The sequence below is a fragment of the Mustela putorius genome, unplaced genomic scaffold, assembly GCF_011764305.1.
Source record: "Mustela putorius furo isolate JIRA1106 unplaced genomic scaffold, ASM1176430v1.1 tig00003845_pilon_pilon_pilon, whole genome shotgun sequence".
In the NCBI taxonomy this organism is placed as follows: Eukaryota; Metazoa; Chordata; class Mammalia; order Carnivora; family Mustelidae; genus Mustela; species Mustela putorius.
In genome coordinates this window covers 17039406-17051956 of record NW_025421998.1, presented here as the reverse complement: position 1 = coordinate 17051956, position 12551 = coordinate 17039406, and positions in this window count along the sequence as shown.

Here is a 12551-nt window from a genome sequence, read left to right as displayed (position 1 = left end):
TTTAAAACAAAAACAAAACAAAACAAAAAACAAAAAAAAAAAAAAAACGGAAAACAGGAGTTCGGTAAATGACAGCCGCGTACCAAATTGCGGAAGTCACTCAACCCGGAATGATAGCAGCCAGTCTCTTACTTCCAAGCAGGAGACCAAACAAACCTTTCTCTAGATGGGAATCTGTTGGACGCAAGATAAAGACCTAATGATGTCGACAAGGGTGATGACATCAGGGGTTCCCTACCAAATGGCAGACAGAATACACCTCCACTCAGAGCTCCCAGGCAGCTCTGGAGGCCCCAACATTGGAGTGAGAGCAGGCACTCAAAAGCATGAGCAGAATCTGAGAAAAGCCCCTAATACAAAAACATAGAGACCGAAAACCAAACAAAAAAATGTGGTGAAAATAGAAAGCATGCAGGAAGAAGAAAAGTATATTTATAAAAAAATAACAACTAAACCCTTAATGTCTTCAGAGAAGCCACGCATTCTTATTTCAGTACACCTATGATGTCAGAATTGGAAGCCCTAAGACATTTCCTGAAGAAAGTAAAAAAGAGCGCTAAGAAAAAAAAAAAAAAAAAAATAAGAAAAGGACCCAACAAATCCCTAGCGCAGTGCCTGAAAATAGACCCACACCACTAAACTGAGTTCAAAAAGAAGCTTCTACAAGTTTCCAGTGAAAAAGCTGTTTAAAAGAAAACCACAAGTCCAAAATGGTGTCACTTGGGTTAAGGCCCAAAATCTGTATACTAAGACTTAGTAGCTAGCCTCACTGCAGTTTCAACTCACCAGAAATGTACCCTTACTGGGAATTTCCTGGTCAGCACCAGGAAGTTTACTGATAGACCACCCCGACCCCCTCTGCTCCCCTTAGGAGGAGGACCTTGCCTAAAACAATGGATCCTTTGCTAATAATTTACTTTTATCGGAGGCTCCCTCTCTACTGTTAAAAACCTTTCTTTTTTTGTTAGCCCCTTGGAGCTCCCCTCTATTTGCTAATTAGAATGCTGCCCAATTCATGAGTTGATTAATAAAGCCAATTAAATCTTCAAAATGTACTGTTTAATTTTTGTTACTGAACAAATTAAAGGCGAAGGGATCTGAATGAGTTCAGATTTCTCCAAAGGAGCTCTGGAAGAGAGAAGACAATGGAGCAATGCTTTCAAAATTCGGAGGGAAAATTATTTCATGTTATAAATCAAGTATGAGTGAGGAATAAAGACATTTTCAGGCGTGCAAGTTCTCAAAAACTTCACCTCCCACACATCCTTCATCAGGAAGCTAGTGGATAGAAGATGTGCTCCACCTAAAGGATGAGTAAACCAAGAAAGAGGAAAATGGGTAATAGGAGAAGGAGGTGAGCACAGGGGACAGACAGAGGGAACACACAGGATGACAGGAAAGGCAGATTTCTAGCTGTGAAGCAGTTCAGTTGACCCTGGGAAAGAATTTTCAAGATGAAGTTAACCAAATGCTTTATGTGAATGAACATATGGACCATAATGAACACATTGAAAGGAAACTCCACATTACGCTGGGGGAGGGTTTGGGGTTACATTAGTGACATAGTGGTCATAGAAAACTAAGCAAATAACACAAGATTAAACAAACAGAAAACCAAGACAACTGAAATTAAGGGTTTGCCAGAAAGAAGGAAAAAAAAAAGTCCGGAAAGTAAAAAGTAATAGCTTACCACATAGCCCCTCTGTGAATAGAAAACAGAATTATAATAATGTGAATAGTAACTCTAACTCTAGCCAAAACTGTGGACAGGTGAACAAATGCGGTATGCAGGGGTTTGGCAGTAGTGGGAACACAGGAGAGAACTAAATCCTCCTGTCACCTGGTAAGAAAACAGAGAACAAAACAAAACAGAAATGCATGAATGCTATTTGGAGATGTGGTCATGTGGACATACACACCCGAGCCTCAGCTGCAGGCTTTGAAAAGTGGTCACCTTTGGGAAAGACAACCTGACTGAAGGAGCTAGGATTGCTATCCATCTTATTCACCCTGTAAAACTAGTTGATTCTTCCCATTCTAACACTGATAAAAAAAATTTTTTTTACTTTTTTAAAGAAAACAGTATTACTGAGTGAAGAACCCTACTTTTCTGAAAAATACTTCAGAGTAAGGAGATTGTTTATAAAACATTAGGAGCTTTTTAGAAGAAGAAAGCCTTATTTAGATTTCTTTATATTGGTCATCAGCCCGTATTAGCATTTCCATTTCTCCCCAATGTAATTTTATTAACATTACATTAGCATATGACTTTGCCTTTTCCAGAACTCTAATTAAGATCTTAAATAAGATGTATACTGGTGGGAATCTCTCATTCACCCACGTTAAACACCTTTCCTATTTGATTATAATTCCACTTACTAATTCCTTCTGGCTTTTGTCTTCTAAATAACTTCTGATTTTTATGACCTGAATGCAATTTGAACTGGTCCAGCAAATGGTTTACAAGGCCCAGGTGTAAGATAAATTGGCAAACTGAACAGAAAAGAAGACAGCCATTGGGTAGTGACCAAGGTAACCCCAGCTGATCTGTTTATTAAAAGGACTGTGCTATGAATTTTTTTCCAATTCATTCTAAGTATTTTGTAGGCACCTACTCTACACTGAGCATTATGCCAATAATAACGGCCAACATTTGCTGAGTCCTCACCATGTGCTAGGTTCTAATTGCTTTACCTACTCCATCATTTAATTACTGCAGGGACCCTATGAAGTAAATACCATTATTATCCCCAATTTGTAGACAAGGAAAATGAGACGTGGAGAGATGAAGTATGTTTCCTGAATTCCTTAGCAGGGACGCAGAGTCCACACTCCCAATAAGTGCTGTGTACCCTCTCCCCATGGAGAGGGCCACAAAACTAAAGAAAGACAAAGAAACTGACCATGGAGCTCTTTACTATGTTCTAGAAAATTCTCTCACTGTGCTTCAATTATCACAACAATGTGAAGAATGATTATCACCTCCTTCTGTTTGTGAGATTGATTAAGAAACGTGTTCAGAGTCACAGACATAAGCTTCAGCCCTTAAGAAACGTATTTCTACTGGGGGCTAAACACACAAACACAGAAGAAATTGACGCAACCACAGATGATGTCAAATGTGCGCAAGGACTAAAAGTATAGTAAGATCTCCAAGGAGGGAGCATTTAACCCCAGGGAGATGCTGGTGAGGCATCCTAGTGAAGGCTTGATGTGTTGCTTTGGGGTAGGCACAGAGGAGGAGCGAATAGCATTGTCCCTGATTTTTGTTCTTTACTGTAATTACAATTTTCCTCTTTTCTGTAAATGTTTATTAGCTTACAATGTATTAGCTGCCGTATTGACAAAAGTTGTTTCCAGATTGCCCTCTTTTTTTTTTTTTTAAAGATTTTATTCATTTATTTGACAGAGAGAAATCACAAGTAGGCAGAGAGGCAGGCAGAGAGAGAGAGAGAGGAGGAAGCAGGCTCCCTGCTGAGCAGAGAGCCCGACGCGGGACTCGATCCCAGGACCCCGAGATCATGACCTGAGCCGAAGGCAGCGGCTTAACCACTGAGCCACCCAGGCGCCCCAGATTGCCCTCTTTTTTAGAGGAATTCCAAAGCAATAACAAATGCCTGTATTTAAGAATGGTATGAATGGGCAAAAAAGCAGAATGTGGGAACTCAAAGGGAGGGAAGTTGTTCTCTGCAGGTTAGAGAAGGCGAAGGAGGGGAGATACTGGGAGGTAAAGAGATGAAAGGATGGTAAGGGTAGTTGAGGAAGGAGAGTGATTTTCCCAGAGGGAAGTCTATTTTGAGATAGGACCTGCATTCAAGACTTCAGGGCCAGACCACTGACCAATATGCTCTTGGAGAGGCTTTTGTAAATAAGATGCCACCACTTCCCTTTTTTTCTTTTTCTTTCCTTTTTTTTTTTTTTTAAAGAACATCAGAGGTGTAGGTGAGAAGAAAGAAGAAAAGTCTCTTAGCCAAGACTTGTGCCAGTCCCCTCAGATCAGTGTCACATCGTCTCAATCCAGGGAAGTATTGCTACTGCTTAGCATTTGGGACAGAGCCAGTGGGGACGCTCAGCAAATATGGGTTCTATCTACTTGAGAATAATTGCCTTTACATCTTGTGACATCTTCCATGGACTCTGCAATGAAAATCAATTATAATCCCTTTTGGTGGGAGAAACTAAATTAGAAAGAAAAATGATTAGAAACAGAAGGCAGCTTGATGCTTGTGATGCCAGATTTGTTCAACATGTGATTCAAAAGCCGTGGAGAAGTTTTTCTGGCCGTTCTCCCAATTAACAACCTTTAGCTTACTTAAAAGCCAAAATCCGTGACTCAAAAGAGCGTGCTAGGAAGAAAATTTTGACAGATGAAATTAGCTATTCCTGGCAACATCAAATAACATATATACATACACTCACGTACCTTTTTTTGAAATGAAGTTCAAAATATACCAAGATCAAACTCAAACTACTCCCTAGGCTCCAAGACTCAATTATGATAGCTAACATTTATCCAGGGCTTACTACGTGCCAGGCATTGCATTTAATTCTCACATCAACATTATGAGTTAGGTACTATTCTCATATCTTATTTTAAAGGTGAGGAAATTGAACCAAAGGGAAGCTAAATAACTCCCCACAGGTAGAACATGACAGAGCTGTTTTCGGTCTGGACAACTGCAACTTCAGACAGTCTGACTCCAAGGCACTCCTGATAAAGTCTTTGCCTTCAAGGAGGTTATAGCCTAGTAGTGGATCCAGACAAGCACGGTTCAGTGTGGTACGTGCATACATATTAAGAGTACTAAGGGGCACCTGGCTGGCTTAGTTGGTAGAACAAGGGACTCGTGATCTCAGGGTCATGAGTTCAAGCCCCACACCGGACCTGGAGCCTACTTAAAAAAAAAAAAAAAGAAAAAGTGCTAAGACCTAGGAAGGAAGAATATCAACCCTGGCCTTTGGCTATTAGGGAAGACTCCACAAAGAGGCGAACTAAACCAAGATAGAAGCTAGGGATGGTGAAAAGAGGAAAGAGTCCTGAACAGAGGAAGAAGCAAGCCTCCAAGGCAGAGAGAGCTCACTCAGTTCCGTGGGTGCATAGAACCCGGTGATGGAGAGCCATTTTGAGAAATTTTAAGTCTAAGGACAAACCTGACCAGATAGGCATTTCTAAAACTACTATTGGCTGGTTTGAAGAATATCTTGTGAGTAGAATAAGAAGAGAAATGGGGAGAACTATTAGGGGGATATTGCCTTCGGGGTAATCCTGGCCTAAACCCAGAAGTAAGTAATTGTAGAGATGGAGAGAACTAGAGGAACTGGAGAGTTATTTAAAAAGTAGATGTGACCGTAGAATGACATCAAAAACATCAAAGAAGACTGAATCAGGAGGTGTCCTAAGTTTCTGCCTTAGGCAACTGAATGGATGGGATGATATTCACAAAGATGGGAAAAGCAGCAGATTAAAAAATGGGGTTGAAAGAAGATAATTCCATTTTGACCATATTGAGGTACTCATGTAACATACAAATTCATAGAGGGATCCATTCTTTTTTTTTTTTTTAAAGATTTTATTTATTTATTCGACAGAGAGAGATCACAAGTAGGCAGAGAAGCAGGCAGAGAGAGAGAGAGGAGGAAGCAGGCTCCCTGCTGAGCACAGAGCCCGATGCGGGACTCGATCCCAGGACCCTGAGATCATGACCTGAGCTGAAGGCAGCGGCTTAACCCACTGAGCCACCCAGGCGCCCCGGGATCCATTCTTTATGAAAGAATAATTCACATGAGTTCTTTTAATCACCCAGTTGCCCTAATATGTTTTTAGTAGGTTTTTCATCTAGTAATATACAACTCCCTCTCTCTCTCTCTCTCCATATATATATATATATATATACCCACACACATACATACACATACACACACACATACACAAAACACAAACACAATTTATCTTATTATCTTATCACTAGGGCATTTCTAACATGAAGAGATGTTAGAACAAATAAAAGAACTAATATAGTTCTTTTTAAATGATTAACAAACTACCAAATGGATATAAATTTTTAAAAACCTCTAACAGTACAAAATAAGTGTGTAACAAAAATAAGTTTCTTCATTATATGAACCTATGTTAAGCTTAATAGAAATACAGATGGTTACATATAAAGTATGTACTATAGATATGTTTATATACATATTTCATAATACATAAAATGTCACCTAATATTATTTCATAATACACACATGTATTTCTTTGCTCTATCAGCAATGCCATCCCAGAAGCAATGAGCGCACCTACTACCCACATCTTGGTCTCTAATACTGTGTCCCAATAAAAGAAACCAGGTGGCCTTCCTTAGTGAAATGACAGATTCAAGGACTGATACAGAAATTATGCAAGATGAGCCTGGAGGGGCTCCTGGCCTGCTCAGTCAATAGAGTATGTGACTTTTGATCTCGGGGTTCTGAGTTCAAGCCCCAAGCTGAGTGTAGAGATTACTTAAAAAAAAAAAAAAGATAAGCCTGGAATAAGCCTGGATTATCCTGCAATGTCAGAAAGTAAGGAAGTGCTCCAAAAACCAAAACCAAAGCCACCCTACATTGATGGGGACATATGGAAGGGACACAGGAGCCAAATGAAAAAGCTTTCAAGGCCAAACCTGGAATAATTTGATGAACAAAATAAAGTAGTATTAGATTCTAACACAAAGAATAAAAGAGTCATGATTCCATACTGAATTAAATAAGTAATTAAATGAATAAATGGATAAATGGAGGGGGTTGATACAAATCTCTGTTACAGAAGAATTCTAAGTATCGAAACTGTGTATCCTTGATATGGTATGATAAAAATGGCTCTTGGCCTGTATGGTTTTCTTCCCTCCCAAAAGTGTAACAGCAATCTAAGTATGAGAAAAATCAGATAAATGTCAACTCAGATGTACCCTACAAAATACATAGCCAGTACTCCTCAAAATTGTCAAGGTCATCAAAAGACAAGACTGAGAAACTATCACAGCCAAGAGGAGCCTAAGGAAACCAGAAGACTGAATGTAATGTGGAACAGAAAACTAATGTTTGGTGAAAACAAAGGAAATCAGAACAAACTGTTGACTTTAGTTACCAATAAGGTATCAATATTGGTATTCTCGTTGTGGCAAGTATACCATACAAATTCAAGTTGCTAATAGGAAGAACTGGCTGTAGAGTACATGGGAACTCCATACTATCCCCTCAATTTTTCTGTGAATCAAAAACTATTCTAAAAATAAAATGTATTTTTAAAAAGATCTCTTGTTTCCATCAGAACCTTGTTTCTGATGGATCATTCTAGAAATACTCTGTTTATATGCAGATATCTTGACAATTCACCCCCTCACTATTCTTTTTCCACTTTTCTCTACTCTGCTCTGGGCCCCGAAGACTGAACTTATAACCTTAGCTCTCTGGCCTCTTCCAGTAGAATTTGGGTAATGGAGACACAGAGGGGTGGGGAAGATCCAACCAGTGAAAGATGAGAGGTAAGGAAGGGAAGCAATCTGTACATTTATCCCCCCAGCTTCTTCCTTATTGGGCCTGGAATTAGCAGGGCTTCCATTCCTCTCTTAAGAGAGGGGCCATAGTTCTTGCTGGGCAGCCCTGTCCAACCACTCTGGGTTGTGGTAACAGCTCCCACCTCCTTTTCCCTCAAGCTAGAATTGCTGCCAGCTGTCTTCTCAGACAGTAGACAGCTGACAGCTCCCCTCAGCTAGCCCTGAGGTGCTTCACCATTGCCTTGTTCATTTTCTTTGACCTCCCCACACTTTTTATATACAGCCCCCTTATTAACTATCTCTCGGGATCTTATCTCTTTCTTGCTAGGACTCTGATTATTGCCAGAGACAAATATTCCTTTCCTTTATACAACTAGGAGCATGCTTTACACACTTTTTGCACCTTGCCTTTTTTTCATCTATGATACATTTTGGGGTCCCTTACATGTCTGTATTTATCGATCAACTTCGTTGGTATCCCATAGTATATCCTATTGTCTGCAGATATCATAGTTTAAAATATTATATCAAAAGAGAGGAGTTAAAAGCTGAAACCTAGCATAGAGACCATGAATGAAGCCTGGGATAGGGGAAGAAGATAGAACTAGAAATTCCATGATGTTGTGGTGAGGAGAACAAACCTCACCAAAGCTGACCATCGCCAAAGCTGTGGAGACATGAAGAAGGTGGAAGTTAAGAAGGTGGGCTTTGGGGGCGCCTGGTTTAAAGCCTCTGCCTTCGGCTCAGGTCATGATTTCAGGGTCCTGGGATGGAGCCCTCAGGGTCTCAGCATCAGGCTTTCTGCTTAGCAGGGAACCTGCTTCCCCGCACCCCTCTGCCTGCCTCTCTGCCTACTTGTGATCTCTGTCTGCCAAATAAATAAATAAATAAATAAAATCTTTAAAGAAAGAAAGAAAGAAAAGAAAATGGGCTTTGGAGTCAAGCTGCTTGGGTTCATATTCCAGTTCATCCAACTTGGGGGCAAATTTGGGCAAATTACTTAACCTTTCTGTGTGTACTTTCTCACCTATAAAATGGGAATAGCAATATCCACCTCAAGGTAGTCCTTATGCTCAAAAGCAGTTAAGTTTTCAAGTCAGCTTTCAAGGCATACCACACTGGGTAATATGGCACATCCAGTGGAAATAATGCCATGAACTTCCATCCCCGTCTTTCCTCCTAGTTCCAATCCTTTGATTCTTTCTCTTCAACCTGCCTCAGCTTCTTCCTTCCTTGCTCTTCACACCAATCTCTCCCTTTATGCACGATATGCTATCTCTCTTGATACTGAAGATTTGCTTTTAAATGAAGAAATCATAGGTTCTAGGATTAATTGTGTCATTACTAATTTATAGTTCTGCAGAAGAGGTATAAATACTTTTTAAAACCATTTTTAAAATAAAGCAAAATAGCTGTCAGCCAGCCAAAAAACAAACAAACAAACAAAAAACAAGAAAGAAAGAAAAGAAAAATAAACTGTCTCAGATAATATGCTGTTGTTTTCTACAAGCAGTTAGAATTGTTGTCTGGATGAGAGTCTGCTCAGTTCTAACACAAATTACCTTAACTACTGAAGAGAACTTACTGAGTGTAAGGCACCACCAGTTCCAAAAAAGAAAGTAATCATACATGGGATAATTAGAAACAATTTAATAATTCTAAGTACCAATGTTTTTCCTTTATACATGTCATTTAAAAACATAGCTACCAACAAAACTTTACTCAGAAATAGTTCTCCAAAAAGTTCAAAGTATTTTTTAATTTAAATTCAATTAATTAACATATAATGTATTATTAGTTTCAGAGATGTAGTTTAGTGATTCATCATTTGCTTTTAACACCCAGAACTCATTACATCATGTGCCCTCTTTAATGTCCGTCACCCAGTTACCCCATCCCCCCAAGAGTTCAAGGTATTTCAGATTTTTTTTTTTCTCACCACCTAAATTCAAGGGTCATCTGCATTTTGCAGGAAAAAAAAGAGGTCTTTCCTTCTCCTTCATGACCTCTCAAGGGCTTGGTGCTGGCTTTTTTATCTGTCTACCCCGCCCCCCTCACAAAATGCCTGGGTGTAATTGCTACATACATATGTACGGAGGGCTCCCAGGATGCTATCTGTAGATCTGACTTTCCTGGATTTCAGCTATACTACCTTCCTTTTCTCAAGCACACCCTGCTCTTTGCTGACTCAGGGTTTTAGCATTTGCTGTTCCCTTTTCCAGGAAGGCTGTCTCCTCATCTTTCAGATCTCTCTTCCAGTGATAGACACCATTGAAAGCCATCCTCCCACTCTCCTTGCGGTGCCTTTTCCCCATCAGCAATTCCACGTGACATTGTTCTGTTTATTTCTCCCATAGATTTTATCACAACTAGAATATTATCTGATTTATTTCTTTGCTTGTAGCCATTGTCCCCCACAGGAGTATAAAATTCTTTGGGGGCAGGAACTTTGTCAAACCTGCTCACTGCTGTATCCCCAACATTTAAGAGGGAGTCTGACATAAGTAAGGGGTTCAATAAATATCCACTGGATGCATAAATAAATGGATGGATGAATGCGTGAATGGAATGCCTAAACATCCAACTCATGACAAGGCACATTCCTCAAGTTTCCCTTTTCTCCCTCCATTGATAAACCACAGGATAAGGTGTGCAAGGATAATTTTAAAATTTCTTGCTAGCCAGAGACAGATTTCCAGACCACACGTCAAGTTTGGATTCATATTAAAGAATCTGGTGCTTCCTCTACTATCTGAGAATTATCAAATTATATAAAAATACATTTTTGTTGACACTGCAAATTATTTAAAATTTAAATTTTTATTTATGTATTTATTTTTTGCAAATTGTTTTTAACTGGAATGCATGGTCACACAGTTTTAGAAAAATTCTTTTTTTAGGGATTTTTTTTTAAAAGCATGGGTTCTAAGTTTTTTAAATTAGTTTCATTCCTGCCTAACAATGTCTCAAGATTCCATCATTAAAGATCCACCAATCAATAATTTAATGAGTATTTCTTCAGTATCTATTACATCATCATGATTTGCTAAGGTCTTGTCTAGAGACGCAAAAGAAGACTAACATTATAATCTCACAGATAGGAAAAAAAAGACAGGCAGGAAACAATAAAAAAGCTTAATGGTGATTATCTGGGTAATGAGATAGGAAGTGAATACTGTTTTCTATCTTAATATATTTTTTAACTGGTCCACTTAAAGTCATGTCTTATTTTTTTTTTTAAGATTTTATTTATTTATTTGACAGACAGAGATCACAAGTAGGCAGAGAGGCAGGCAGAGAGGAGGAAGGGAAGCAAGCTTCCTGCTAAGCATATAGCCCAATGGGGGGCTCGATCCCAGGACCCTGGGATCATGACCTGAGCTGAAGGCAGAGGTTTTAACCCACTGAGCCACCCAGGCACCCCTTATTTTTTAATACCATAAAAGACATACATGATATTATTTCTGTCTTCAAGCAGCACATCTTGTATCTGGAGAGGGGAAAAAAGTAACATACGGGAAACAAACAGAACTATTGAATACGAAATTGTATGGTTACTGAAAAGCAGCCCAGTTGTTCAGTGGAGAGATTGGAAAAGGTGAGAAAAAGTCAAAATTCTTCCTGTGTATGCATATGGCAGAAATTTAGCATCTGTTGTCTTGAGAAGGTCAACTAGGAAAATGAAAATAAATGCTCAGGCTTAGAGTTGATTTTCCCAGCAAAAAAATGGCCACTTCGCCAGGCAGCTGATTATTCAAAGTTTCTACTGATCCCCCGCACCAGCCTGAGATGTGAACAGTGTTTCTGTTTGAAAGGTGGGACAACAGTGAGTTCCAAACACTGCCTCCAAACAGAAGGGACTCAATTCAGTTCTACAGATAAATAAATAAATAAATAAATAAGCAAGCTACACACTTTACAATTCAAAGGTAGAAGATGATAAACATCAAAGTCTAGGTTGCTTTTGAATCATCAAAATCATCATCAAAACAGATTTGGGGGATTATTTGCATATTTCCCTTAGTTTGTAGTTCTGATTGGAGAAATTTTAAGTGGTTTGAAACAAAGAAAGTAAAACTTTACACCATAAATTTGCCCTCTAGACCAGAAAAGAGTGAAAACTTGCCAAAAAAAAAAAAATTTTGAAAATGCTGCTAATTAAATTCTAGGATACCTTCAATTATAGGATGAGTCCACTTAAATGGTGAAAACTGTGCATTTTAGAATCATTGAAATAGTGTATATATTTTGTGACCATTTGATGAACGTCTGCTACACCCACAGATAGGAGACCAGTGTCCATGCAGCTTTTGTTTATCATTATAACCATGGCCGGCCCGAACCCGTTCTTAATCCTTGAATGAATGAATGAATGAATGAACCAACTAGTGTGTAGATCGAAAAGTGAGGTTTGTCTTACACTCCAAATACCTAAATGGTAATAAGAAATGCATTTTAAATCAGCACTAATGGCTAAATAAGTGCTGGAAAGTAACAGTAACATTGTCTGATACTTACTTTGAAGTGACACAGTATCTCTTTGGAAAGGAGACCTAGAAAGGATTAAATTCTGATAAATAAGAACCACCCACCTCTACGTGAACCAGGTGAAGCTTGATTTGTAAAGCCTAACTGAGTAATTTGAGGTGTTTAATGTAACAAATAAATTGACCAGGGAGAACAAGCTGTTAGCACACCCTACTCTTCCTCTGTTTTTAAAAGAGAGCCAGATTCAGACTATGAGAAAAGCAGTTCTCTACATTCATTGAAACCTGTAAGAGAGATGCCATTCTGTCCACGCATCATTTCTTTTTTTCTTATAAAAGGCATTTAAAGGGTGCCTGGGTGGTTCAATTTGTTGGCCATGGGTTCTTGATTTCGGCTCAGGTCATGATCTTGGGGTCCTGGGATCAAGAATCCCGTACCCCTAACTCGACTCTCAGTGGAAGGTGTCCTTGAAGAGTCTCCCTCTGCCTCTCCCCTCCCTCCATGGATAAATAAATCCATCCCTTTGTAGAC